This window comes from Podarcis muralis, chromosome 10 (assembly GCF_964188315.1).
Source record: "Podarcis muralis chromosome 10, rPodMur119.hap1.1, whole genome shotgun sequence".
NCBI lineage: Eukaryota > Metazoa > Chordata > Lepidosauria > Squamata > Lacertidae > Podarcis > Podarcis muralis.
In genome coordinates, this window is record NC_135664.1 from 40,357,112 (window position 1) to 40,381,571 (window position 24,460).

Consider the following 24,460-nt stretch of genomic DNA (forward strand, 5'->3'; position numbering starts at 1 on the left):
GGCAGCTGCACCACTACCATTTACCAGAACAGTGCCGTGAAACCAATCGGGTGCACTTGTGCTACCCAAACCTTGCCATTGCCCTTCCTCAGCCCCACACTTTCCTGGTAAGCATCCACTGCCAGAATACCAGCTCTGCAGCTGTGCCATGCCATGCTGGCTGCTCCTGGATAGAAATCTGAATTTTCAAGTGTCTGGGAAGAAATGGTCTATGTAGCAACATTAAAAACTCTTCAGTCTCTTCTGTTCCATAAGATTGTTTTCTGAGATATGAGCTTTGGTAGATCAAATGAAATATCAGAGGCAAATTGGTTTATGAGCTGGGAAAGCACTGCAATTAGTGAAGGTTTTTATGTCTTTAGTGGAGTTGTAATACGATACAAAGATACTGGAAACAAGTTCTGGAGGTAAATGATCAAGGACCAGGGGGCCACACTTATTTTGGATCATAAAATTGTTTTGCTTAATAGCTTGGATAATTCTCTACACATTTCTGTAAGACTTTTGGCTCTGAATCTGTCTGTAGTGGCCAAAAAAAAAAAAAAGGTTCTATCCTGGAAAGCTCCAAAAATTTAATCAAAGCCCTAGAAACTAGAGAAATTGATGGCTGATACTGTTCAAAAGAGAAATGCTTCAATATTATTAGGAGTTAAGTGAGCATCTTTACTGTAATGTCCTTGTTCATTTCATTCTATAGGACTAAAATTTGTTTCTGTAGAAACCTTGTTTTATTTATTTATATTATTTGACACCTATTTTCCCTGCATTCAAACAGATATATGCGTGCACATGTATACAAAAGCAAACAGACACGTACCGTATTTTTCGCTCCATAAGGCGCACCGGACCATAAGGCGCACCTAGATTTTAGAGGGGGAAATCAAGGGGGGAAATCTTATTCCCTCCCCTAGCCCCAAAGAGCAAAGAAGCCAAGACAGCAAGCGGGATCCATCCTGCTCGCTGTCTTGGCTTCTTTAGCCGCGCGCAGCCTCTCCCGGCTGAAGGGGCTGCACGCAGCTATGGCAATACCCCCACCTCCCGCAAAAGCCCACAGGAACCGTGCACCCTTTAAGGAGTGCACGGCTCCTGCGGGCTTTTCTATGAGGGAGAAGGGACTGACTGGCCGCGTCAGTCCCTTCTCCCTCCTGGAGAAAAGCCTGCAAGAGCCGCGCGGAGCTTGTGTGCGGCTCTTGGGGGCTTTTCCTGCCTGCCTCCCCCCTGCATTCACTCCATAAGACGCACACACATTTCCCCTTACTTTTTAGGAGGGAAAAAGTCTGTCTTATGGAGTGAAAAATACGGTATTTTTGACAAAGATGGAGATAAGCTGGCAATGGGAAATGTTGATGGCTTACCAAAGGGGTCCTTGCAGCACAATCCTGTACATTTTCAATAAGGCTTACTCTCAAAGTGTGGATATTACTGCAGCCTTAAAGACGGAGAGCCCTTAATGTCCTAGTTCAGCTTTATCAGGCAGACTTTTATTATGGAGGGGGAAACAGTAAGGCACAGATGTTTGCAATACATTTTTAAAGAATTAATATATGGAATTAGACAAAGTATATAGCTTAATATCTTTTCACAAAAGCACTGTTTCTTGGGATTGAGTTCTAGAGTGACAGGCAAATGAAGTGAACTGTGAAGTTCTAAATGGCAGCAAAAAGCAGTTGGCTGCTAACTTTGGAGATTCAACTCATCATTTGGAAAAACTTTGACAGTAAGAGCAGTTCAGCAGTGGAACAGATTCCCATGAGAGGTGGTAGACTCTCCTTCCTTGGGAGTTTTTAAAGCAATGGTTGGATGGCCACCTGTCACGGATGCTTTAACTAAGATGTCTGCATTACAGGGGGTTGGACTAGATGACAGTTGGGTGCACTCCAACTCTATGATTCTTTCAGTATTTGCTCCAAACAGGCTTATGAGAGAACTTCAGGTGATGAATGCAATTTTGTGTAGTTTTATTAGGTGCTTAGAAGTAGAACACCAAAGAGCTGAAAGCATGTTATATCAGCTTTGTCAAAGTATTGTTATTATTTTAAAGCATCATGCCTGGTCTGTATCATTCTCCATCCTCCTTGTGTTCTTGTAACACAGACAAGTAAAGATATTTCCAGGAAATCTTAGCTGAGAAGACTTCTGCGGAAACAGTCTGTCTCTTCTAGTTGATGCTCTACAAGCAAAAAGTAAGTGATATCAACAAGGACAGATGATTGAAATAATCCAGAAGAATGTTAGACACACCTAAGTCCCACTGAAATGAAGTGTTAAGTCCCTTTGACATATTGATTTCAGTTTGACTTGACTTCCTCTCTTTTAAATAGGAACTAGTGAAGGCAATGAAGGTCCTGAGTGAGTGTCTGCAGGTGGTTGGAAGATGGATAGCAGCTAACAGACTGAGGTTAAATCCTGACAAGACAGAAGTACTGTTTTGTGGGGACAGGAGGTGGGTGGGTGTGGGGGACTCCCTGGTCTTGAACGAGGTAAACATGCCTCTGAAAACCCAGGTGTGGAGCCTGCGAGTCATTTTGGACTCACAGCTGCCCATGGGTCAGTTCTGTGTCCAGGGCAGCTGTCTCCCAGCTCCACCTGGTACGCAGGCTGAGACCCTACCTGCCTGCGGACTGTCTCGCCAGAGTGGTGCATGCTCTAGTTATCTCCTACTTAGACTACTGCAATGCACTCTACGTGGGAGTTAGACTACTGCAAGAGCGGAGCTGCATGAAGGAGATGCCATAGTCTTAAAAATGACACACAAATATGTACAACACATTTATTAAAATAAATACCAGATACTGGTAAAAATTCTTTTCATATGTGTGTGTGCAGGGAAGGGGGCAACAGGATTCTAACATGTGAATGTACAAATGATATGTGTGTGGGATCTTTGTGCTTGATTGAGAACCCTTCCAAAGCCAGGGTCCCTGATTATGCAAGCATTTGTACACTTGTGGGCTCTGCTCAGACCTGGAGGGCAAAGGCAGATTCAAAAGATGCAATCTCCCTCCATATGTGGGGTTGTTGTATGAACAATATTGATTGGATGCGATCAAATCGCTGTCACTTGACCAAGACTATAGATTTGACCAGATTTAGTTGTTTGCATACAGTAATTCACCATGAGTTGGTTTGAGTCTGGCACACCCTATGCCTTTTGGCAACAGTGGAAGTGGAACACATTAACAGATATGGGATTATGCTTTATCTTTATTTTGCATTTAGTTCTTAGTTTGAGTAAGGAATTGGAACACACCTGGCTTTGTTTTCATCATGTTCTGTTATCTCTTACTCGGTCTCTCTTTTTTTCTTTTGTGTCATAATGTAAGACTATTTCTCCTCTCCCGACACATCAGCTATAATGGACCATTGTCTGCAATTGACAAACTCCAGCCTATGAAAACTTATGCTGCAATAAATTAGTTGATGTTTTAAGAGCTTTATCTTTTATTGTTCTGTGACATCGTGGCTGTTCAGCCAATGCCTAACACTTGAAGACTACAGCTGATTTTAGGCTACATCTGAAAGCAAAACATTTGCAAGTGTTTGTGTTTTTTTAAAAAACAATAAAAAATAATAAATAGGCTCCACAGGAAAATGAGGTTTTCTCAGATGTTTGCCATGGATGCAACAATATTTGTAATTCTATGGGGAAATTCACCATGGAGCAAATCCCTGCAAACTTACACCCCATTACATAAATATATCCAATGTCAAATCTGCCAATTTGCCACCTGTTCATATGTATTTCTGATTTTCAACTGAAAACTTCTATATTTATGGAAGTTAATAATTTACATAATTTTATCAAAAGGAGTATTACTGATCTTGTACATGGGTTCATTGATTTTTGTCAGTATTATTATTAGTTCATCTTCCCAGCATCAAGGCTTCTATTCCTGCACCAATTATGTTTATTCAGCAAACAGCTATTTGACAGAATTTGATAGTTACCAACTTTAGCTCTTCATTTCTTCTCCAAGAAGGAGTGCTGATGCCCAAAGGAACTATTTGGAATGGATTTCTCCTCCTTGCAGGAATGGAACAATCTTAAGTTTTATATTATTTTACATGACCACCTTCTGCCAATTCCTTTTCCAACTGCACTACAATAGATGGAAGGAGATCCTATTTTCCTTTTCTCAATTAAAACAAGCCTCTTACATACCAGTGTGGAGTTGCTCAGATTTCTACAAGTTAGTTTCCAGATACACATCCACCTAAGTTAAGCTTTCAAATGGTACTTTTGATTCCAATACAATGAAGTTTGATAAGATTAATTAGATTTTGTTTAGCATCATGAGATGGAACTTTCCACCTTCATACCAGCAGCTTGTCACTAAGGATAGAGAAATCCGATTCCATTTGCATTAAAAGGCAAACTTTCCACTTCGCACTTTCTAAAACAATACATGAAGTGAAACACACGTCTCTGAATTTTGAAATGCAGTTCTTCATTATCATTCTTTATTATCTTCTGTACTGTATATTTTCATGCTTCCTAATAAATTTAAACCACATTCAGGCCCATACCTTCTTTCAGTCCAAAGTTACTTGTTTGCCAGTACAGTGGTACCTCGGGTTAAGTACTTAATTCGTTCTGGAGGGCCGTTCTTAACCTGAAGCACTACTTTAGCTAATGGGGCCTCCTGCTGCTGCTGCTGCTGCCGCGCCACCAGAGCACGATTTCTGTTCTCATCCTGAAGCAAAGTTCTTAACCTGAAGCACTATTTCTGGGTTAACGGAGTCTGTAACCTGAAGCGTATGTAACCTGAAGCATATGTAACCCAAGGTACCACTGTATTAGAAGAACCCTTGGGGAAAGTATGTTGGGCAAAATTCCCTGGAAAATTGGTGTATATTAGGATAAATTCACACAAAATTGCTGGTGAATTTTCAGGTGGAGGACTAAATTTAAGATTGGGAAAGTAAGAAACTTGTCACCAACTAGGGGTGCTCCCTCTCTGATGGTGGATCAGCATGTCCACCAATTCCATGGGCCCAAGGAAGCAACAGGATTACTCTCATGATGTAGCGAAGATAGTTAAAAACATAGTCATTAGGGAAAATATTTCTTACCTTTGCTTTGTTCAAAGGATGAACATGTCGCTCCTAACCAATTCAGTTGCTTTAGGAATAAGGTGGGGCATGAGCTAGCCAAAACTAAGCACTTTGAAGTTCTGTTGATGAAACATGTACTTAAAGCTCTGCCACTGAAATTAATAAGACTTCAAAGTGTATTTGCATGCCATATATACCTGAAACAAAGAGTTGGAAAATTTCAGAAGAAATGGGGGAATGAATATCTTACGAAAACAAAAGGACACCACCCAGGGGTAGATTTTTTATTTTGTTTTGTTTGTGTAGGAGCAAGCTGGAGTAAGAAATCAAGTAAAATTGAGTATTAAGATATTCATGTTGGCTCAGTTTAAACCACTGGAAATGTGATCATACATTTGAGCAGTGATAGCAAATAGGCTTGTACATGTTTTTTCCTTCTGCATGTTAGGACTTTGAATATTTGGCTAATGCTTTATCATGGCTGAAGTTGAAAGAGACTAGGTATGTGTGTGAAAGCATAGAGGGGGTTTACAAAATGTTTCTACAGGCACATGAAGAGGAAATCCAACACTTTTTAGTAGGAAACGTTATCTTAGGTAGGTTCAAACCATATAGTCTTGCCCACGGCTAAATCTTGCAACGTTTCCACTATGCCATTCAAATAGCTTTTTATAAATAGTTAAACCACTCTTTTAATACTAATCTGCTGCAATATTCATTTCTTGAAGTGCTGAAAATACAACATCTTCCCCATATGAAAACATATATTTAAGACTTTCAACCAAGGAGATCTCCTCACACAAAAAGCCCCTTTGAGCATCCTTTGTTCTATTTGTGTGGAAGTTTGGATTTTATGAATGCAGGATGGCAAGTCAGACTTTTAGATATAGAGTGCAGTCACAACACACATTCACTATACTTGCACAAATTCAATTATACATGCTTGGCTCAACTGGTGGCAGTGGCCTTCCCAGTGATGGTTGCCGCAGAGATCCTCTGCACAGGGCTTCCCTCACTTCCAGCAGGCAGTTTTTGGCTATGCATGATTTTGTGTTTGTGTGTTGCCTCTGGAAAGTACCATATTTTTCCATGTATAACACAAGACAACACCTATTTTTTGAAACTCCAAATTAAGAAATGGGGGAGATTGCCCAGAGTTTTAAGCTTTTCTTGAAGGGGATTGCTGAGAGTAGTTGAGCTTTTTTTTGGGGGGGGGGTTGCAGAAAATCACTCCCCTGCCTGACCAACACTGCCTATCACAACAAATCATCTGCCAGCAGCAGTTGGCACAGCCACCATTCACCCGCCCAATTGCCACAGCAGCAACCAATCAACAGCAGCCCTTGCCACAGCCACCAATCACCTGCCCAATCGCCACTGACAATCTCCTGCTCACAGGTGCAACCATTCACACGTTCCCCCTCTGAACTATCCATGTGCAATACAACCCCCAATTTCTAACATTTTGTTATAATAGAAAAACATCGTCTAATACACAGAAAACTATGGTAAAACTCACATGAGTTGTGACTGTACTGCGACAGCCCTGCCTTGCTTAGCTGGATCAAGATAATACCTGCAACATGTCTCATGGCCAACTCTCAGGATTTTGATATGGTTGGCAAACATTATTATTTCTAGTTGTACAACTAGGAACACAGCCTTATACCGGTTCAGATTATTTGCCATCAAGGCCAGTACTGTCTAATTCAACCCACAGCATGTGTCTAGGAACTCAAGCAGAGGTCATTCCAATCAGCTTCTTTTATCCATTTCCATCACCTATCATACCCTTTTAACTGAAGTTGCCAGGGACTGAGTCGGAGACATTTTGCATGCAAACCATGTGTTTTAGCCATTGGAGAATGGCCCTTCTTCATGCTGGCATGATATATATCTCACCTCAAACAATGTTCAGAATTGAGTGCAATAATCCTTTGGATTTCACACTTCTCCAATTTTCGTAATGCAGTTCTCAGCTCAAATAATGGACATGCTTAAAAACAAATATTGTAGAAGGTTGCTCTTTGAGCTCAAATACATGTTTAAATATATGGATTTCTTTTTAAAAGTCACCAATTGATGCAGAAATGTGACATAAAAACATATGAAGCTGTCACAGACTGGAAATAGAATCAACCATCCACCCTTTCCTCCTAAAATCAGAAAAGGAAGGTGATGTCTTATCCTTTGGTTTGATCTCAAAACCAGGAATTCAGATCTATATTGCCTCCATCCACAGAGGTACCATTGAATTATTGTGGTTAAGAGTCACTGACAGACAGATCTATTTCCTATGAATTTCTTAGATCCACTTTCTAAGTTGCCTAAGCTTGTGGGCATCATCACGTCATACACAAGTAAATCCTATAACTGAATACGTGGTGAATCTGCCGGTTCTTGTTCTCCATGAAATTCTAGTGTGCTTTGCAAATTCAGACTCATAGGTTCTGCCCCCTGCAGAGGCTGGCCAATAAATGCTCTCATCACACTCCCCAGGTGCCTTTCCCCAAATAAGATAACTTGATTATGTGTGTGTGATGTAATTTGGCAAGCCCCAGAGAAAATATATATCCTTTTAGGCAATCCAAATTGACTTTGCAACTTAGAAGCATTTATGTTCCTCCCTCCTCACTAATATAGAAAGTGACAATGGAAATTTGAAGAAACAATCCTTCTCACTATTACAAATGTACACATGGTGCAAATTATGGTTTATATACCTAAGCCATTAAACATACTTTCTTGGTATACTTTACCCAGTACAGCTGGGTGTGCCACAAATGGTTTACAAACATGTTATGCACCAATGAGTATATAACTAAACTATGTAGATATTATAAACATTTCCATTTTCATCTAGCAGGTTTTTTCCTGCTAAATTAAGACTTATCAGTTTAATAAACAGATTGCCCTGCCAACTTCTGGCTTTCCTTCCCAGCCCTTTGTTTACAGCACTTCACTGCATATTACAGTCAGATCAGATTTATTTATATGGCGATAGACACATTGTAACTGGAGTAACAGGCCCCAAATAAGAGAGTATTACACGTACCAAGAAGCATAATACAAACAAGACATACAAAACCTTCTATCCATCCAAAACCCACTCTGAGATCAGAACTCCTATCTTGATAGCCAAACTTAAAAAAAGGATACCCTCTTGACCTCTCCCTTCCTACAGAATTCCAACATAATGCTGATCTGGCTACCAGGTAAATGCTTTTCAAAAGGGCAAAGATCTAATCCTTCCTAATGCCATTATATTATATGCAATAAACAAAGGGATTCCTACCAGATCTCGTCACAAGAGGCATGCTCTTTTTTCCAATGGGGTCTGGCTAAATCAACCCTCCATTAATGCTCCTGGCAGGAGATTAGGGTGCACCAGTATAAATGCTCTTCACAATTTAGGGAAGGTAAGAGAGTTTAGATACTTGTTGATCTGAAAAGATTTCCTGTCATCCAAACACAAATATATTGGGGAACAAGTTCCGAAAGAAGGGGCCTTCAACTAACCCCTGAAAATCCATGTCCTTAACTTGTTGTGTGCCCAGTTCAATCCCCAGCCCAGTATAGCTGAAGAAGCGTCTCCACCCCCATCATTCTGCCCGGACACTGAGGTCCAGCGCCAAGGGCCTTCTGGCAGTTCCCTCACTGCAAGAAGCAAAGCTACAGGGAACCAGGCAGAGGGCCTTCTCAGTAGTGGCACCCGCCCTATGGAACACCCTTCCATCAGATGTCAAGGAAATAAACAACTATCTGACATTTAGAAGACATCTTAAGGCAGCCCTGTTTAGGGAAGTTTTTAATGACTGCTGTTTTGATGTACAGTGGTACCTCGCAAGACGAATGCCTCGCAAGACGGAAAACTCGCAAGACGAAAGGGTTTTTTTTGTTTTTTGAGCTGCTTCGCAAGACGATTTTCCCTATGGGCTTGCTTCGCAACACGGAAACGTCTTGCAAGTTTGTTTCCTTTTTCTTAACACCGTTAATACAGTTGCGACTTGACTTCGAGGAGCAACTCATAGCACGCGGTGTGGTAGCCTTTTTTGAGGTTTTTGAAGACTTTGGTGATTTTTGAAGCTTTTCCAAAACTTTCCCAACACCGTGCTTCGCAAGCCGAAAAAATCACAAGACGACAAAACTCACGGAACGAATTAATTTCGTCTTGCGAGGCACCACTGTACAGTAAAATTAAACTGCTCCATGAGAAGCCTAGACTGTTAGGCCCCATTCACTAGCAGTTTAGGCTGAAGTTCTTCCATTTTCTTAAAAACTCCCAGGAATTTCAACAGAGATAAACTAAATAAATCCAAGCACTCTAAGTTTAACTGTCTGCTAAAACAAGCTCTTTTAGTCAAGTACATTTCCTAAGCAGATACAGGGATGTCCTTTCTCATGTTCATGTTGCTTTTTTAAAAAAAGACTCTCCTATTACCTATAAGAGAAAATGGGGAAAGTGATTCAATAAATTCTGCAGGCACAAAGGGGTTTAGAAAGAAATCAAGTACTGCCTGCCATCTAGTGTTCTGACAGAGGATGTGAATACAGATTCTTAGGGGGGGAGTTGAGGGGTTGGAAGTGCATGGCCTTTTTGAAAACAGCATATTCCCTTGAAGAATTTAGGAAATATTAACATATGAAACATCCTTATACTGAGAACAGCACAGAGAGAGAGAGAGAGAGAGAGAGAGAGAGAGAGAGAGAGTGTAGACACACACACAAACATTATACATATAAAAATCTTACATATGCAAAGTATGTGTGCTATGCCCGAGCAAAGTATCTGTGCAAAGAATGAACCCTTCTTTTAATGATACCACATTTTGTTTCCATTCTATGCAAGATGATGTTAATAAAATATACATTTAGCAGAACCTCAGGTGGGAGCATTTTGACAGTGGGTGCAAGATCAACCTTGGCTTCTATATTGCATGTGCAACTATTATCTGTACAACAATATATTTTGTATGTTTTAGCCTCTCCCACTATGTAGCTGGGATCATAATGGTTTCAATGGGGCAACCTACAAAACAGTAATCGTGTGCAGTAGTTTATAGTACTGAGTATTCAAAACTGAGGGAGCAATGGTGACACCAAGTGGCCAGTAAGACTGTGTACTTAATCAAACACAGTTATGTTCTTCTGCTCAGTGTAAAAATGATTTAAAATATTATCAGTGTTATACCATGGATAAAAACAAATAGGATAACAGTGCATTTAAATTGTGCAGCTTAACATTTCTAGATAAGAGGACTAGGGAACATGTGTGCCTTAGTGTAAAAAAACATCCCCCCCAGCTTTAAAAGGCAGTATATATTTCTGTGTATCTCCCTCCCCCCTGGTTTCTTGGCATGTGCTACTCTATTAAAAGCCTAACTAATCTGTTTGTTAATATTATGCCTATGTGCATTTTAAAGGCTCCTACAGGAGATCAATATGGTGATATTTAAGAATCGTCTTGTTTTCTTTTTATGTACAGGAATGAGCGGAAGGTAGGCTATGATTGATTGGAAGATTTTGGGAAAGAGTGATTTCTAATCAATTACCAAGAATTACTCTCTCCCAATTTTTTCATTATAGCAGCAATAGAAAGGCCTTTCCCCCACTATCTAAAATTAGGCTGCTGAGATGATGAAAGCTGTAAGATGGGGGCCCAGGAGAGGATTATTGTGTGACAGACAGGACTGTGAGATCGGTTCCGGTACTGAAAACCAATTTCTGGTTTGAGCATGTGCACAGGGGCATCCTGTTCCTTAATTCTGTGTTGAGGAATTCCCTGCCCCTTGAGCCACTACTTTGCACCTGGCTTTGACTGGGTTTCTATTAAAGGGGGGAAACATAGTTTCTGCAAGCCTGAAGTCAACCATCCATCTAGTTTCTCTAAATCGCCGCTCCAGCAAAATTCAGTTACAACCTACTCCAACTGGCAGCGACAGTCTCGAGGCTCCTCCAGTTGTTTGACAGCAGAACAGACTCCCTCTGAAGTTCCTTGGAGGTTTTTAAGCAGAGGCTGGATGGTCATTTGTCATGAATGCTTTAGATGAGATTCCTGCATTGCAGGGGGTGAGACAAGATGGCCCTTTGGTACCTTCCAACTCTGATTCAATATTACTGCTGGCCGCTTGGACACTTTAGCTAACTTTTTTTAAACAACAACCCCCCACTTGTGTAACATTCTTCTGTTAAGACCTTTACACAGGGCAGACTCTTGGTCCAACCCTTCCTCTGATCTTCACTAGCAATATATTGTTTACACACCAAGGATGAATACCTTAATATTCAGGTCTCTGCTATCCACCTTGACTGCAGCTCTCTAGCCTTTGCCTCACACCTCCTTCATCAACTGATTTTCCCAGTGCCTTTTCCCAACTGGTAGTTATTTTTCTTGACAGCTAAGTGCCCATTCTTCACTAACCAGAACCTCCAGTTTATCAGTCTGCCGTTTCCCAGAGCAATCAAAATGAATTTACCTGATCCAAGACCTGTCTAAAGACCCATTAAAAACAATAGTCTCTCTCTCCCGTTTCAGAACTTGTCACCAATCAGCTACTGCTAAACAGTCCTGCACAACACCTCAAATTTTGACAGTTTCATTTTGACACCCAATGCTTTTTTTCTTTAAAAAAATTGTTTAGGAGTACTCTCATTTTCCTACTCATATTGAAATACTGCCCCTCAGTGAGGCCAAACTTAGATTCACAAAATGTTTAGGGGTATGCATACCCCTGCGTCCCCCCAGAAAAAAAACACCGCTGACACCAGTCCCACATTGGGCAAAAATATTCCTGGATTGCAGGGGGTTGGACTAGATGGCCCTTTCCAACTCTACAATTCTGTGAAGATCAACAGAGGGTCACATAATTTCCACCCTCCAAAGCACAAAACATAAATAGGCATAGGACCCATCTGCACTATGTGTTTAAATCAGTATTATACCACTTTAATCCAAAGAATCCTGCAAACTGTAATTTGTTAAAGGTGCTGAGAATTGTTAGGCGACCCCTATTCCTCTCACAGAGCTATTATTCTCAGCATGGTTTAATTGTCAGAGGCCTGACCTCTGCTTGATTTTCTTTTCCACTCCAGTATTTTATTTTGTTCATTGTTATATATTTTTCTGATATTTTGACTAATTTCTATCATGGGTTTTATGCATTTCTTTTTTTCTGTATGATTCCAACCACCTAGAAACCTTCATTTAAAGTGGAACAAAGACACAAACAAAAATAACCTGAGACCTATAACCAAGAGTTCTTTGGATGGTACAAAATTTGACCTAAGTACTGCTGATTCCTGGAAAATCAGAAGGCTGTAAATAAAGCGATCTGCTTTGAAAGAGCTGATCAAGCTGTTAAAGGAATGAAATAATGAACCACACAGAGAAACATTTATTTCCACAGCAAGCAAAATATCATAGATAGCCGGTGGCAATTTCTGGAGCTGAGGATGAAATCCCAAATATGTGTAGGAAAGTCATAAGAACTGGTGTGTGTGTGTCACAAAGTTGTTTTTTTCAAGAGGCCTTCAGGTCAATGTAGTCAAAAGAACAGATTCAGTGAGGGGGAAAGGTCACCAGGGCATCCATAAGGCATACAAAATAGGAATAATTATACTGTAATAATCTTATTATTGAAACCAGACCATGTAAAGTATAAATGGTGTATTGACTCAGAAAAGCTGGTGTACTTACATCAACATACTAAGTACTGCACACTTGGTCTTAATAAAATTTTCACCTATTTCACTACAGGAGATTATAATAATCCTCCGTGTAGTTTTTCAATCATGTGCTCAGTTTTTATGGTCCAGTTTACAAAAAGATAAAACAAGAAAAAAATGCAACCATACTAACATCTCCCCTAGATATTACCATTGAAATAAATGAATAGCATAATTAAGCTGGAAAACATGGCTTTTTAAAGCAAAATTTCTGTGGAAAAACAACCTGACCTGCCTACCTATTTGATCTGCTGACAATCTCTGACAGTCAGATGCATCTCAGTTAGCCAAATCATATTTTACTCTCCTGGGATTGCTTTTGGCAAGCTTTTTCCACGTGGGAGGAAATGTGTTAGGGGAAAAACACATCAGTGAAACTTCAAAGCAGCAGCTTAAGGTGATCTTTTCATTTTCTTGAATGACGAACTGGCTCTACAGTGCGGCTGAAGAGCATGCTGTGCTCTTCATGCCTAAGGTGCCTTTTAGCCTATGAACAAGGTAAATTAATGGAAATCACACTGGAAGCAAGTAAAATGTTCTGGCAGAAATGCTTGTATACCTCGTCTCAAGCATCTTTTGTACTCCTCTTCAAGTTTGGCTCTCTCCAGTTGATTTGGTCAAATAAGAACCAATGTCTAGATGCATAATGGCACTACCCCGCACCTCTGTGTGAACAGGGATTCTGCAGCTCTGGCAGTTCTTAAAGCTGATCACACACAACTTTTCTAGTTTTCCTCTAGGAATAAAGCTACAAAAAAAGTAAAAACAGAAAAAAACAAATGACCACTATTGGGGTTCTCCCATTAATAGCCTGGGTGACATGCAGGTAGGTTCAAACATTATCATGCCAGAAACTGGCAGCCCGTATAGGTCAGATTAAAGACTTAATACTGCTCCAGAACAATATGTTGTTTTAACAACTCTCAGCTCGTCTCTGTTTAGTACATTTGGAATTTGGGGAGTAGGGGAGGGGGAAATCACGTGAGAGTTACTAGCTTGCCTGACATCTTTCTGGCTTGATTATGAACATAGAAACAGGTCTTATAAATGAATCAAAATGGTCTGTTCAGCTTGGTATTGTCTACAGCAGCTGTCAGTGGTTTGCCATGGCTTCAGAAAGAGGAGCCTTCCCCAATCCCGGTTGACAATACCTTCCTCATGGGAAGCAGAATTTTCCATGAAGGTGGAAACTTGATTTGACAATTGGCCAGCTGAAATAATGTGCCTCCTAAATAATAAATACTTCCAACATTTTACACCTAGAATTTATTTAGCAACTGGAGACACTTACCCTCATTTATTCAAATAGGGAAGAAAACATCTATTGTACTCACACTATAAAGTCTTCTGCCAAGCTGCCAGTTTCAGAACCCTATTCAACCACAAAATTCACTGATAGTTTTGGGATCGTTCCTGCCCATTAATCAAGCCTACTTCACTGGGTTGTAGGAGGATGAAATGAGAATATATTGTAACCAACCATGGATTCTAGGGAGGAAAGAAAGTCAAAAGTTAGACTCATAGATGCTGCAAGTCTTAACACTGAATGTTCAACATATAGCTGTGCAAGGTATTTTCCATTTTCCTTTCTCCGAAAACTGCACTGCACTGACAATACAGTGTTGAGACTTGCAGCATCTATGAGTTCTGTGTTTCCATTCCACCTCCCTCCTCTTTTCTGCCATTGCCTTATGATCGCAAGTATTTGTGACCTACAGCTGTAAGGGCTTGAAGCCCAAAGCACACAAAAAATCTCTACATATGGCATCACTCTCTTGGCTGATTGACTGAGCTGCATGTAATCTAACGTGACTGATATGCTCAGATGTGATGTGACACATCTCCATGCAGGCTGTGGTGCTGTAAACCATTTTATAAGTCAGTTTAATTAGAACAATGAGCTTCTTAGTAGGCTGACCCTACATTACATCAACGGCCACCACCCCAGCACTGGGACACTATAATGCAGTGGCAATCCTATGCGACTATCAGCAGCAATGCTGAATCACAAGGATAGCTCTAAAAGCAAAAACTGGTACACCACCAGCTTCTACAAAATCCTTGGCAGCTCCTTTTACCAACTACTGTGATGCTTGCCAATCATGACTCTTCAACAGCCAGAACACCTAGAAATTTTGGGTAATTAAGCAGTATACAGTATAAGTAGCTCAAACAAATAAATACATGGGTGGGAACTGCTGGAGCATTAGGCAGATGTCACAGAGCCTAGTCCTTCAACACTGCAAACTCAGACACACTGCTAGGAAGGGCGCCTTGGAGAAGAAAAGTTGTCCCAAGCAGTTTTGGTTTTTATTTAGAAGAGCTAAACATTTCTCTTTATAAATAAGTTCCTCAAAACTCATTCAGAACCATGTACTATGGGGTGCTGTCCTCTTTGTTGCTGTTGTTCCTATACTGAAAAGGCCCTAGGTGGTGCTGTAGCCCAGTGGGAAAGTTTAGGCTTAGAATTCAAGAGAGATTGGGTAAGATCCTTGGCTATAACCTTTCCAGGGAAAGGGCTGGAGCGAAGCAGGCTGGCTGCAGCTCTCCAGGATTTCAGGAAATACTGGGACTAGGTCTTTTTGCATACAAAGCAGGTGCTGTACTGCTGAGCTCTTCCCTGTGGACGGGAAGAAGCAGGACTCCAGACCACCAAGTGAGGGAGAGCTAGGATATGCAGGCAGTTATAGACCTTGGAATGGTTTTACAAGTGCTTTCCATGCAGAAACAAAGGAAAAGTCCATGGCTTGATGAATAAGGAAGAGGTTGCATGTGACTGACTTTTCTATACAGGGTGGAATATTTTATTGCCTTTCGCCTTTAGGTCTCCAGGAAGCCCATCAATAGGTATATATTGAAGCTTTGATTGGCCTGGAACTGTGTGGATAAAGGTTGTTTATATCATCTGGAGCAGGCATCCCAAACCTTTGGCCCTCCAGATGTTTTGGACTACAATTCCCATCATCCCTGACCGCTGGTCCTGTTAGCTAGGGATCATGGGAGTTGTAGGCCAAAACATCTGGAGGGCCACAGGTTGGGGATGCCTGATCTGGAGGGTCTACAGTATCTGAAGAGAGGGTGGGAGACTTCTCTGAACCAACAGGATATTTGTACACTTGCAGCCAAATTCACCCTTTGTGACTGCTCCTGTGCCAGATCACCTTTTCATGCAGAAAAAGAGAGAAAGAGAAGACTTTTTGAGTCAAGGTTAAGGGAAAGCACTCAAAATGGCATGGGAATGAAATCTCATGGCCCCAGCCCCTGAAGTCCTTATTTCTAAACCTGAAAATATGGCTGCCTCCCCTAAGGGAGGGGGGATATGGCTCCACTGATTGCTATGGAGAGTCCTCTGCATGCAGATGTTGCACCCGGATGAGGAAGGATGATAGTCTATGTTTTCACCATCTGTCAACATGATTAGAAATAGTTTCTTGCTACCAATCCTTTGGGGCAGAATTTTAATCTGATCGCATATACAGACACAGGAGGGAATAAAGGCAAGATATACCAGACCATAGATTTAAACCTCTAAGCAAATGATCCTGACTGGACTTCTCCTTGCTCTCCTTCCCGTGCACATGAATCTGTTTTCTCTCTGGTGTTTTAATCTTGCAAATTCATTTCCCCCCCTCCAATTGGTTTGCTCAGCAGTGATGATTATGCAGGAGAGAAATGGCAAAGGGGGTCAGGCAGCAAATGAATGAGGAGTGAAATCTCAAAAGATGCTAAATGAATATTTATGCAGCACGATCTTCACTCTCACATCACAGCACATAATGGGATCAGCAGAATTCCTGCTGGGTGAGCTGACTCTGTGAAAACTTAGTTTAATCTGTACATTAGGCGGACACCCCACAAGCCAAGAGAGAGCCTTCAACACCATGTGAAATATTTATTAAAGATTCTAATTTCGAAATGTGTCTATATTCCGATAGGTAATAGGAAGGGGGAAGAATCTTGCATAATAATTCAAAGCTAAGGAAACTGAAGAAAATTGAATAGCTGGAATGATTTTCTGGCTTTGTGAGCGTTTATTAATCTCAAGTATTTCTTTAAGCAAATTAACTTTTATTAGCCGTTAAAACATGTTGGCCTATGCCTTTAAGCTGGGGTAGCATTCACAGGAACAGGTTCAGACATGGAACATGGTGCAGCTGCTGTGTGTGTTTGTGAGTGAGAGAGATGGGAAGTAAGGAAGGAGGAAAAATCATATTGCAAACTCCTGATGCCTTAGGTGATGTGTCCAACAAAGATAAGAACTTACATCTAATGTTTACTTTATTAAATTTATATCCTGCCTCCCTAGAGGAAAGAGCCCAAGGCGACATCTTTGTTGATAGCACCACTTTCTAGTTGTCGCTGAATAACACAGGCAAGTTTCAAGCTCTGCATATATTTGGATCAGATTTTCCTATGGTTTATTCAGATGTGAAGTTCAAAGACTGGCCCTCCTCTTGATTAAATCCTTTATGAGATTATTCACAATTCAAAGGCAATAGCATAATAATGTAACTGAATTTTACCTGTGCTTATGCTTATTTAATAGGTTTGTTTTTAAAAGATATATTATTGTTCCCTGCACATTGTTCTTGTGATATAAGGATGGGATATAAATATTGTTGGAAAAACAAGCACCCACCCAGTTCATCCATAAGGGATAGTTGGGGGTAGCCTTGTTGTGGAGTTAGAGTATTTGTTTTCAGGGGAGGAAGAATACATATACTGTTTACCTTTGTCTATTCAAAGACTGAATGACAATGGATACTTAGTTTCATCTCAGCAATGAGTCTCAAGTTTAGACTCAAGTCCTAATCATTTGGTAAAACTCAGAAGAGGGTTCTCCATATGTTACCTTGTTTCATTTTCTGCTGGATGTCCTTTTCTTTGCAAGTGGATTGCTATTTTCATAGCATGGTCATTAGTGATGTCACAAGCACTATCCATTAGGTGCCATGAAAATCACATAACCAGACAACCCTGGTAATGGCATTCTTACCTATGTTACTATTTATAGTTACCATTGCACCCAGTATCAGGGAAAGTTGCTCATGAGTGGGACCATGTCACTGTGCTCATGTCCTGCCTGTGAAGAAGAGTTTGTATTTGATATCCCGCTTTATCACTACCCTAAGGAGTCTCAAAGTGGCTAACAATCTCCCTTCCCTTCCTCCCCCACAACAAACACTCTGTGAGGTGAGTGGGGCTGAGAGACTTCAAAGAAGTGTGACTAGCCCAAGGTCACCCAGCAGCTGCATGTGGAGGAGCGGGGACGCGAACCCGGTTCACCAGATTACGAGTCCACTGCTCTTAACCACTACACCACACTGGCTCTGAGCTTCACAGAGGCATCTGGTTGGTCACTGTGAGAAGGAGATGGTGGACTAGAATCAGATGTTGTTGTCCTGATAACAGTAAAGTAAAAGCAGATTTGAATGAATGTTTTCAATGCATTGTTGGTTTAGGAGAACCGAGATTTGCTCTCCAATACGATTGCCCTAATAAATATAATTCTCCATAGAGACTACACCCTACTACTAGTAGTCCAGATGCATACTATATGATGCCATTGTATGCAAAGATGAAGGTGGTCATCCTTTCAAATTGATGCCCTTGAGTAGAGAGGTGAGTCAGTAATGGGAATGGCCAGTAGCTAAGGGTGCAAGCCTATTTGTGAGGTGGTGGCAGTGACCATACATTAACCTCATGTTTATTTCCCACAGCTCTAAAAAGGGGATTAGACAAATGAGGCTACCAATGACTACTAGATACAGGTAATTCTTCCAACTGTTTTTTTAAATATATGTAATGTTTTATATGTGTTTTTATTGTATTATGAAATTGCAGTGGGGAGCCTGCTCTTCTCATTTATGCTAACTGCGTATTTTAGGAACCTGGTTTTCCAGACTTATTAGACAAGTGGGGAGCTTGCACAAATAGTTCCCTACTGCAGAGAGTCACCCTCTAACTTGTGGAGGGCAATGGAGGGAACACAAAACAGGATGCTTGTCCCCATATGATATTATGTGGTGATAGGAACACCTTCTATAGCTTCCTGACTAGGGCAGACAGCTGTACAGCAAGCTACATCTGCCCAGATTCCCCCTACTACAAAAGTGCTAAGAGACGCAGAAGTCCTGCACAGTTTTGCACTGGGCCCTCTGACTGGTGTGTTAAACTAGTAGCACTGGAATCCTTTTGTCGACATTTCTTTATAATTATACAGACTCACTTCCTCTGTCCTGACCCTTCTTGTGGGCACACCTGTGAACCCAGGCTGTGTACATGCTCCCATTTACTCTGCACCCAATGTGCTCCCACCACTAGTCTGGGAGATGGTGTATGTACATAGAGCATTAGCCACAATCCAGATTGATCCTGTATCTATCCTGCTGTTCCTAATGAAATGGTGTGTTTTGATGCGTTTTCCCCAAACCAGTTTCAATTTGCATTGGGACAAAAGACCTAGATGCTATCATTTCCCTAATTCTGTCATTTGATAAACAATAACAATAGGCTTTTAGATGACCGGTGTTTATCCCGTCATTTATCTTTACCACAATATTATAAATACACAGAACTTAAAATATAAAATTTTATGACTTAAAAAAAAATGTACATGTTTTATGCAGCCCTGATACCAGAAAAGAAGCGCTTCTGTTTTACTTCAAATGCTTCAGTTGCATTTTCGTAAGTGGGGAATTGGGAAGTTGTTGTTTTCTTTTGTTTGTTTGTTTTCCAGCGTGTTTTTTTAAAGCTATCTCATTGGCTAGCACTGAACGGTTTGAGCTGTATAAATTAGGGAGACATGTCTTTGTGTGCATGTGTGTGTGTGTTGCCAACTCACTATTCCAAATCCTAAAGTGTGGGAGTGTGGATAATAGTGACAATCGAAATGCAAAACCATAAAACCATACCTTTGCAGATCGTCATAAATATTAATGCTGATGTTTAGTGATCTTGCTAATTTTATTCTTTTCTGTGCCTGCACTTCCCTTTGAAAAAAGCAACAGCCAGAAACATCTTTCTGACAATTTTCCTCCGCTAAAAGCTAGCAACAAAGGTCTCCAATACTTCAGATTATACTCAAGGGCTAAGATGCTTTTACTAAACACAAGGAACTGTTTGCTTTTATTCTGCTGACGTTCATTTTCCTATCTTTCATTGTGAAACCGGCTGAGCCTGTGGGCATGTTTGGATGGAAGATGCTAAAAATAGAAAGTGCAGCCTAACAACTGGCTTCTGATTGGCTAGGAACAAAATCTGCCTGGCCTATGGGAGCCGCTGAGAACAAAAGCAATTCAGCCTGTGTTTGTGTGAAGCGCTTTATCCACGTCAAAGAGCTCCCGGCTGTAGAAATTATTTTGGTTGCAGTTTAGCAAGGTAATAATCAGCTCAGCCCGCCCGAGAAGGTTGAGGACAAAACAAAGGCGTATTAGCATCTACAAAGCGCAAATGTTTGGCAATACAGAGCTGTGAATCCTTGGAAGTTCCAGGAAGGAGAGGCAAAAAAACCCAATGGATTTTACAAAATGCATGCACAAACAAAAGACTCAAGAGACTTTGTTGCTTCCACCCCCTTTTTTTGACCCCTCATAGCTTATTCAAAATCACTGAATATTTCTTTGCAGCTTTCTAAACTCATTTACCCAAGTTTTTTTTTAAACACACACACACAAGAGCAGCTTGGTGCCATGCTGTGACTTGTGTTCTGTAACCAACAAAATTGCCATTAGTAACTATGGCAATACGAAAATCCTGCAGGACATTCAGTTTGCTTTTCAGATGGGATAAGCATCAACTACACGGCTGAAATGGTTCCACTAGAGGCCACTGTTGGCCCAAAAAAACCTCTAATGCTGTCACTCGGTGAAGCTCAAGTGAAGAAACTCAATGGCTTGTGCATGTTCTTAGATACACATTATCTCAAAAAAACAAAACTCAACGCTAAGGTGTATCGCTGCTTAGGTTCAAAAAAATTCCCACAGAATTCTTGCCAGCAGATTTATCAGATGTGGAAACAAGAGCATGGAAGAAGACTATGAGCTGGAATTTCCCCTCTCTTATATGTGCAAATGAAGATCCTATTGGCAAGGGAGAGCCACAATCTTAGCCAACCACCCCAGCCATCAGACCGGTCACACTGCCGGATAATCTAAAGCTGAACTGCTTTCTCCAGGTTGCAGAGGGATAGTCAAAACAACGAAGGTCTGAGATGCAGTAGTGGCAAAATATTACAGAGAGGGAGAATTAGCTGAAGAATTGAGAGGCACAGGCCTTAGGAACATAAGATGATTGGAAGCTGCCCTATACCACCTCAGATCATTGATCCACCTAGCTCAGTACTGTTTACACTGGCTGGCAGCAGCTCCTCCAGGGTTTCAGGTGGGAGTCTCTCTTAGCCCCACCTGGAGATGCTGGGGATCAAAAGCCTGGGGTGGTCACATGACATGTTTTCCATGAGCTTCTTGTTGTTGCAGTTCCTCTTTGCAATTCTTTCTAGGTTTTGGCACAGAAGCTGCTTTGCTCTCCTTGTCGGGGGAAGAGACAAGAGAAATGTGTCCCTGTTAATTCACATTGACCTCTCAGCAGCTTTCGACACCATCAACCATGGTAGCCTTCTGGAGCAGCTGTCCGAGTTAGGGGTGGGTGGCAGAATGCACAGAAAGGTATACATTTCCTACAAAAGAGATAAAACTTTTGATTCCTGAGTAAGCTAAAGCTATTCAATATTAGAAGCACAGAGGAAGGCAGCAGAGCAGTATTTTTTAAACACGTGTTTTTATGGGCATTTTCTTTCTTACACATTGTTTTGCTCCACCTCTGTCCTCTTTGGGCTCCAGGGAGGGTCTCCTTGCAAGCCACAAGGACTCTCCAGTTCTTTCCCACCATTTCCTGGTATAATTCTATTCATTTAATTATTTTCCAACACCTCATATATATGCAGACATGCACACGTAGAACGCATGTACAAGTAGGGGGGGGATACCTGTATATTAGAGAACCAGCAAGTGGAATTTATTTTTAAAGGGACAGTTTACTTATTCCAACATTTGCATTTTGGACACAGTGGTAGAGCCCCAGGAATCTTTAAAGGATATTGCCACACTGCGACCAAACACTGGCACCCATCTACTGTATTAATTTGTGGGCATTCATTTATGGTAATAGTAAAAATGCTTAATACTAAATGGATGTGGATTATAAACATTTAACAGCTAAACATAAAGGTGTCTCATTAAGCTATAATCTGCTTTTTAATAAACAGCAAGCCAAAGCACAATAAATGTGTTTTGTCACTGTGCATGCAATAGCACGATGCTAAAGTAAGATTTTGATGCTTTTGAATTATGGTGTTGGAGGAGATTCTTGAGAGTCCCATGGACTGCAAGAAGATCAAACCTCTCCATTCTTAAGGAAATCAGCCCTGAGTGCTCACTGGAAGGGCAGATCGTGAAGCTGAGGCTCCAATACTTTGGCCACCTCATGAGAAGAGAAGACTCCCTGGAAAAGACCCTGATGTTGGGAAAGATGGAGGGCAGAAGGAGAAGGGGACGACAGAGGACGAGATGGTTGGACAGTGTTCTTGAAGCTACTAACATGAGTTTGACCAAACTGCGGGAGGCAGTGGAAGACAGGGGTCACGAAGAGTCGGACACGACTAAATGACTAAACAACAACAAAAAAGTAAGAAAATAAGGCCGAATACTCTTCTAGCCCGGGACGTGGGTGGCACTGTGGGTTAAACCACAGAGCCTAGGACTTGCCGATCAGAAGATTGGCGATTCGAATCCCCATGACGGGGTGAGCTCCCATTGCTCGGTCCCTGCTCCTGCCAACCTAGCAGTTCAAAAGCACGTCAAAGTGCAAGTAGATAAATAGGTACCGCTCCGGTCGGAAGGTAAACGGCGTTTCCGTGTGCTGCTCTGGTTCGCCAGAAGCGGTTTAGTCATGCTGGCCACATGACCCGGAAGCTGTACGCCGGCTCCCTTGGCCAATAAAGCGAGATGAGCACCGCAACCCCAGAGTCAGCCACGACTGGACCTAATGGTCAGGGGTCCCTTTATTTTTACCCTTCTAGCCCAGCATCCTGTTCTCACAGTAGCTGTCCAAATGCTTGCAGCTGCACTCAGGACCTGAGTGTAACTCTCCCCACCTCTGATACTCAGCAGCTATGATTCAGAAGCATACTCCTTCCTGCTGTGGAAGGTAGAGCATATCCATCATGGCTAGTAGTCAGTGATAGACTTAACCTCCAGGCATTTGTCTAATCCTCTTTTGCAGCCATCCATTGCTACATTTAATGGGAGCAAATTCCATAGTTTAACTGTGCACTATTCGAAGAAGTACTTAACTTTTGTCCACCCTGAATCTTCCAACATTCAGCTTCGTTTGAGTTATTAAAGATTCAAATGGTATAGTATGTAAATACCTATGATGGGATCAGACATACTGGATTAACCTTTCTACCTTTGTTCAGCTGAAAACACTAAGCGGTTAATACATCATGGATGTGCACAATTAAATTGGGTCTTTGATAGTGAATAACTGAGCTCATGTGCAAAATGAGAAGACTGACATTTAGACATAACGTTGGATGGAGAAATCATTCTGTCTCAGTTGAGTAAAATATTTAAGTAGAAGCTTATACTTTGCTCAACTGAGGTCTCGTAGTCCGTTATGGAACACTTATTATTTCCTTGTGACATATAGCTGAAGAGCTTACAGTGGATGAAGCCCAATGAATTTTATTACTGCATTCTGTATATCTGTAAGAGATTCTGGGAATGAGGCTTTACTCAGTAATATTTACTGGGTGACCTCAGAGTTGGAGAGCAATCTGAAGCCCTAGCTGGGAGCAATGGGGCAGAATGGAGTGCCAGATTACTGCTGCATCCAGAACGCTGTGACTTCAACTGACAGGGTGTGGAGCTGGCTATTTCAAACTGCTTCTTTTTTCTGTGCTAGGCTGGGTCCAGGCTTGTATGATGGACTGGTCCAAACTGGGCCCTTCTCTAGGAAATGGGTTCAGCTTTGGATCCAACAGATCCATTACCAACCTGATATGACCATTTTGGCAACAACAACAAAAATCTGATCCATTACCACCCTGAAATCTCCATCATAACTGATCATAAACTAAACATGGATCTGCTGCAAGCACTTTTAGCACTTGAGAGGGATCTCTACCCCAAGATTCCATCTCGGGCCTTGGTTTATTTTCTGATAGCCACTGCCAGAATGGGAACAGCAGTCAGGTGGAAAACAGGGGCGTGTCTTACTTTGTAATCCATATATGGGAAATAGCATTCAAACACTTGTCTCAGCAAAGCAGGGCAGAGCAAGCAATACAAATTTCAAAGTACATGGTATTTGTTTATTGAGTATATAAACAAATCAGCCTCATTGCTTGCAGCGGTTCTCAACCTGTAGGTCCCCAGATGTTGTTGGACTACAACTCCCATCATCCCTGAGCTCTGGCCTTGCTAACTAGGAGTGATGGGAGTTGTAGTCCAACAACATCTGGGGACCCACAGGTTGAGAAAGGCTGGCTTACAGCCTCCCATGACACATGTTTTGCTATGGAAAGTCTTAATTCAGCAATGAATTACCATTGTGTGTCCCTTAATTATGACAAATGTGATTGACAAATTGACAAACTATACTCCAAGTTTTGTTTAGT

At 41.3% G+C, this 24,460-nt stretch overlaps 2 long non-coding RNA genes across 4 annotated transcripts in view; one reads left to right on the top strand and one right to left on the bottom strand.

Moving 5' to 3' along the window:
• The window catches only part of LOC114606052 (uncharacterized), a 201,633-nt gene that overhangs the window by 122,827 nt on the left and 54,346 nt on the right, over positions 1-24,460 (top strand). The gene's annotated exons all lie outside the window — the stretch shown is intronic.
• LOC114606054 (uncharacterized) overlaps positions 5,065-24,460 on the bottom strand; it is a 213,357-nt gene continuing 193,961 nt past the window's right edge. For both annotated transcript variants that reach the window (XR_013394366.1, XR_013394365.1), the window contains one exon: positions 5,065-5,252. This is a non-coding gene — a long non-coding RNA (uncharacterized LOC114606054). The remainder of the gene's footprint in view (positions 5,253-24,460) is intronic.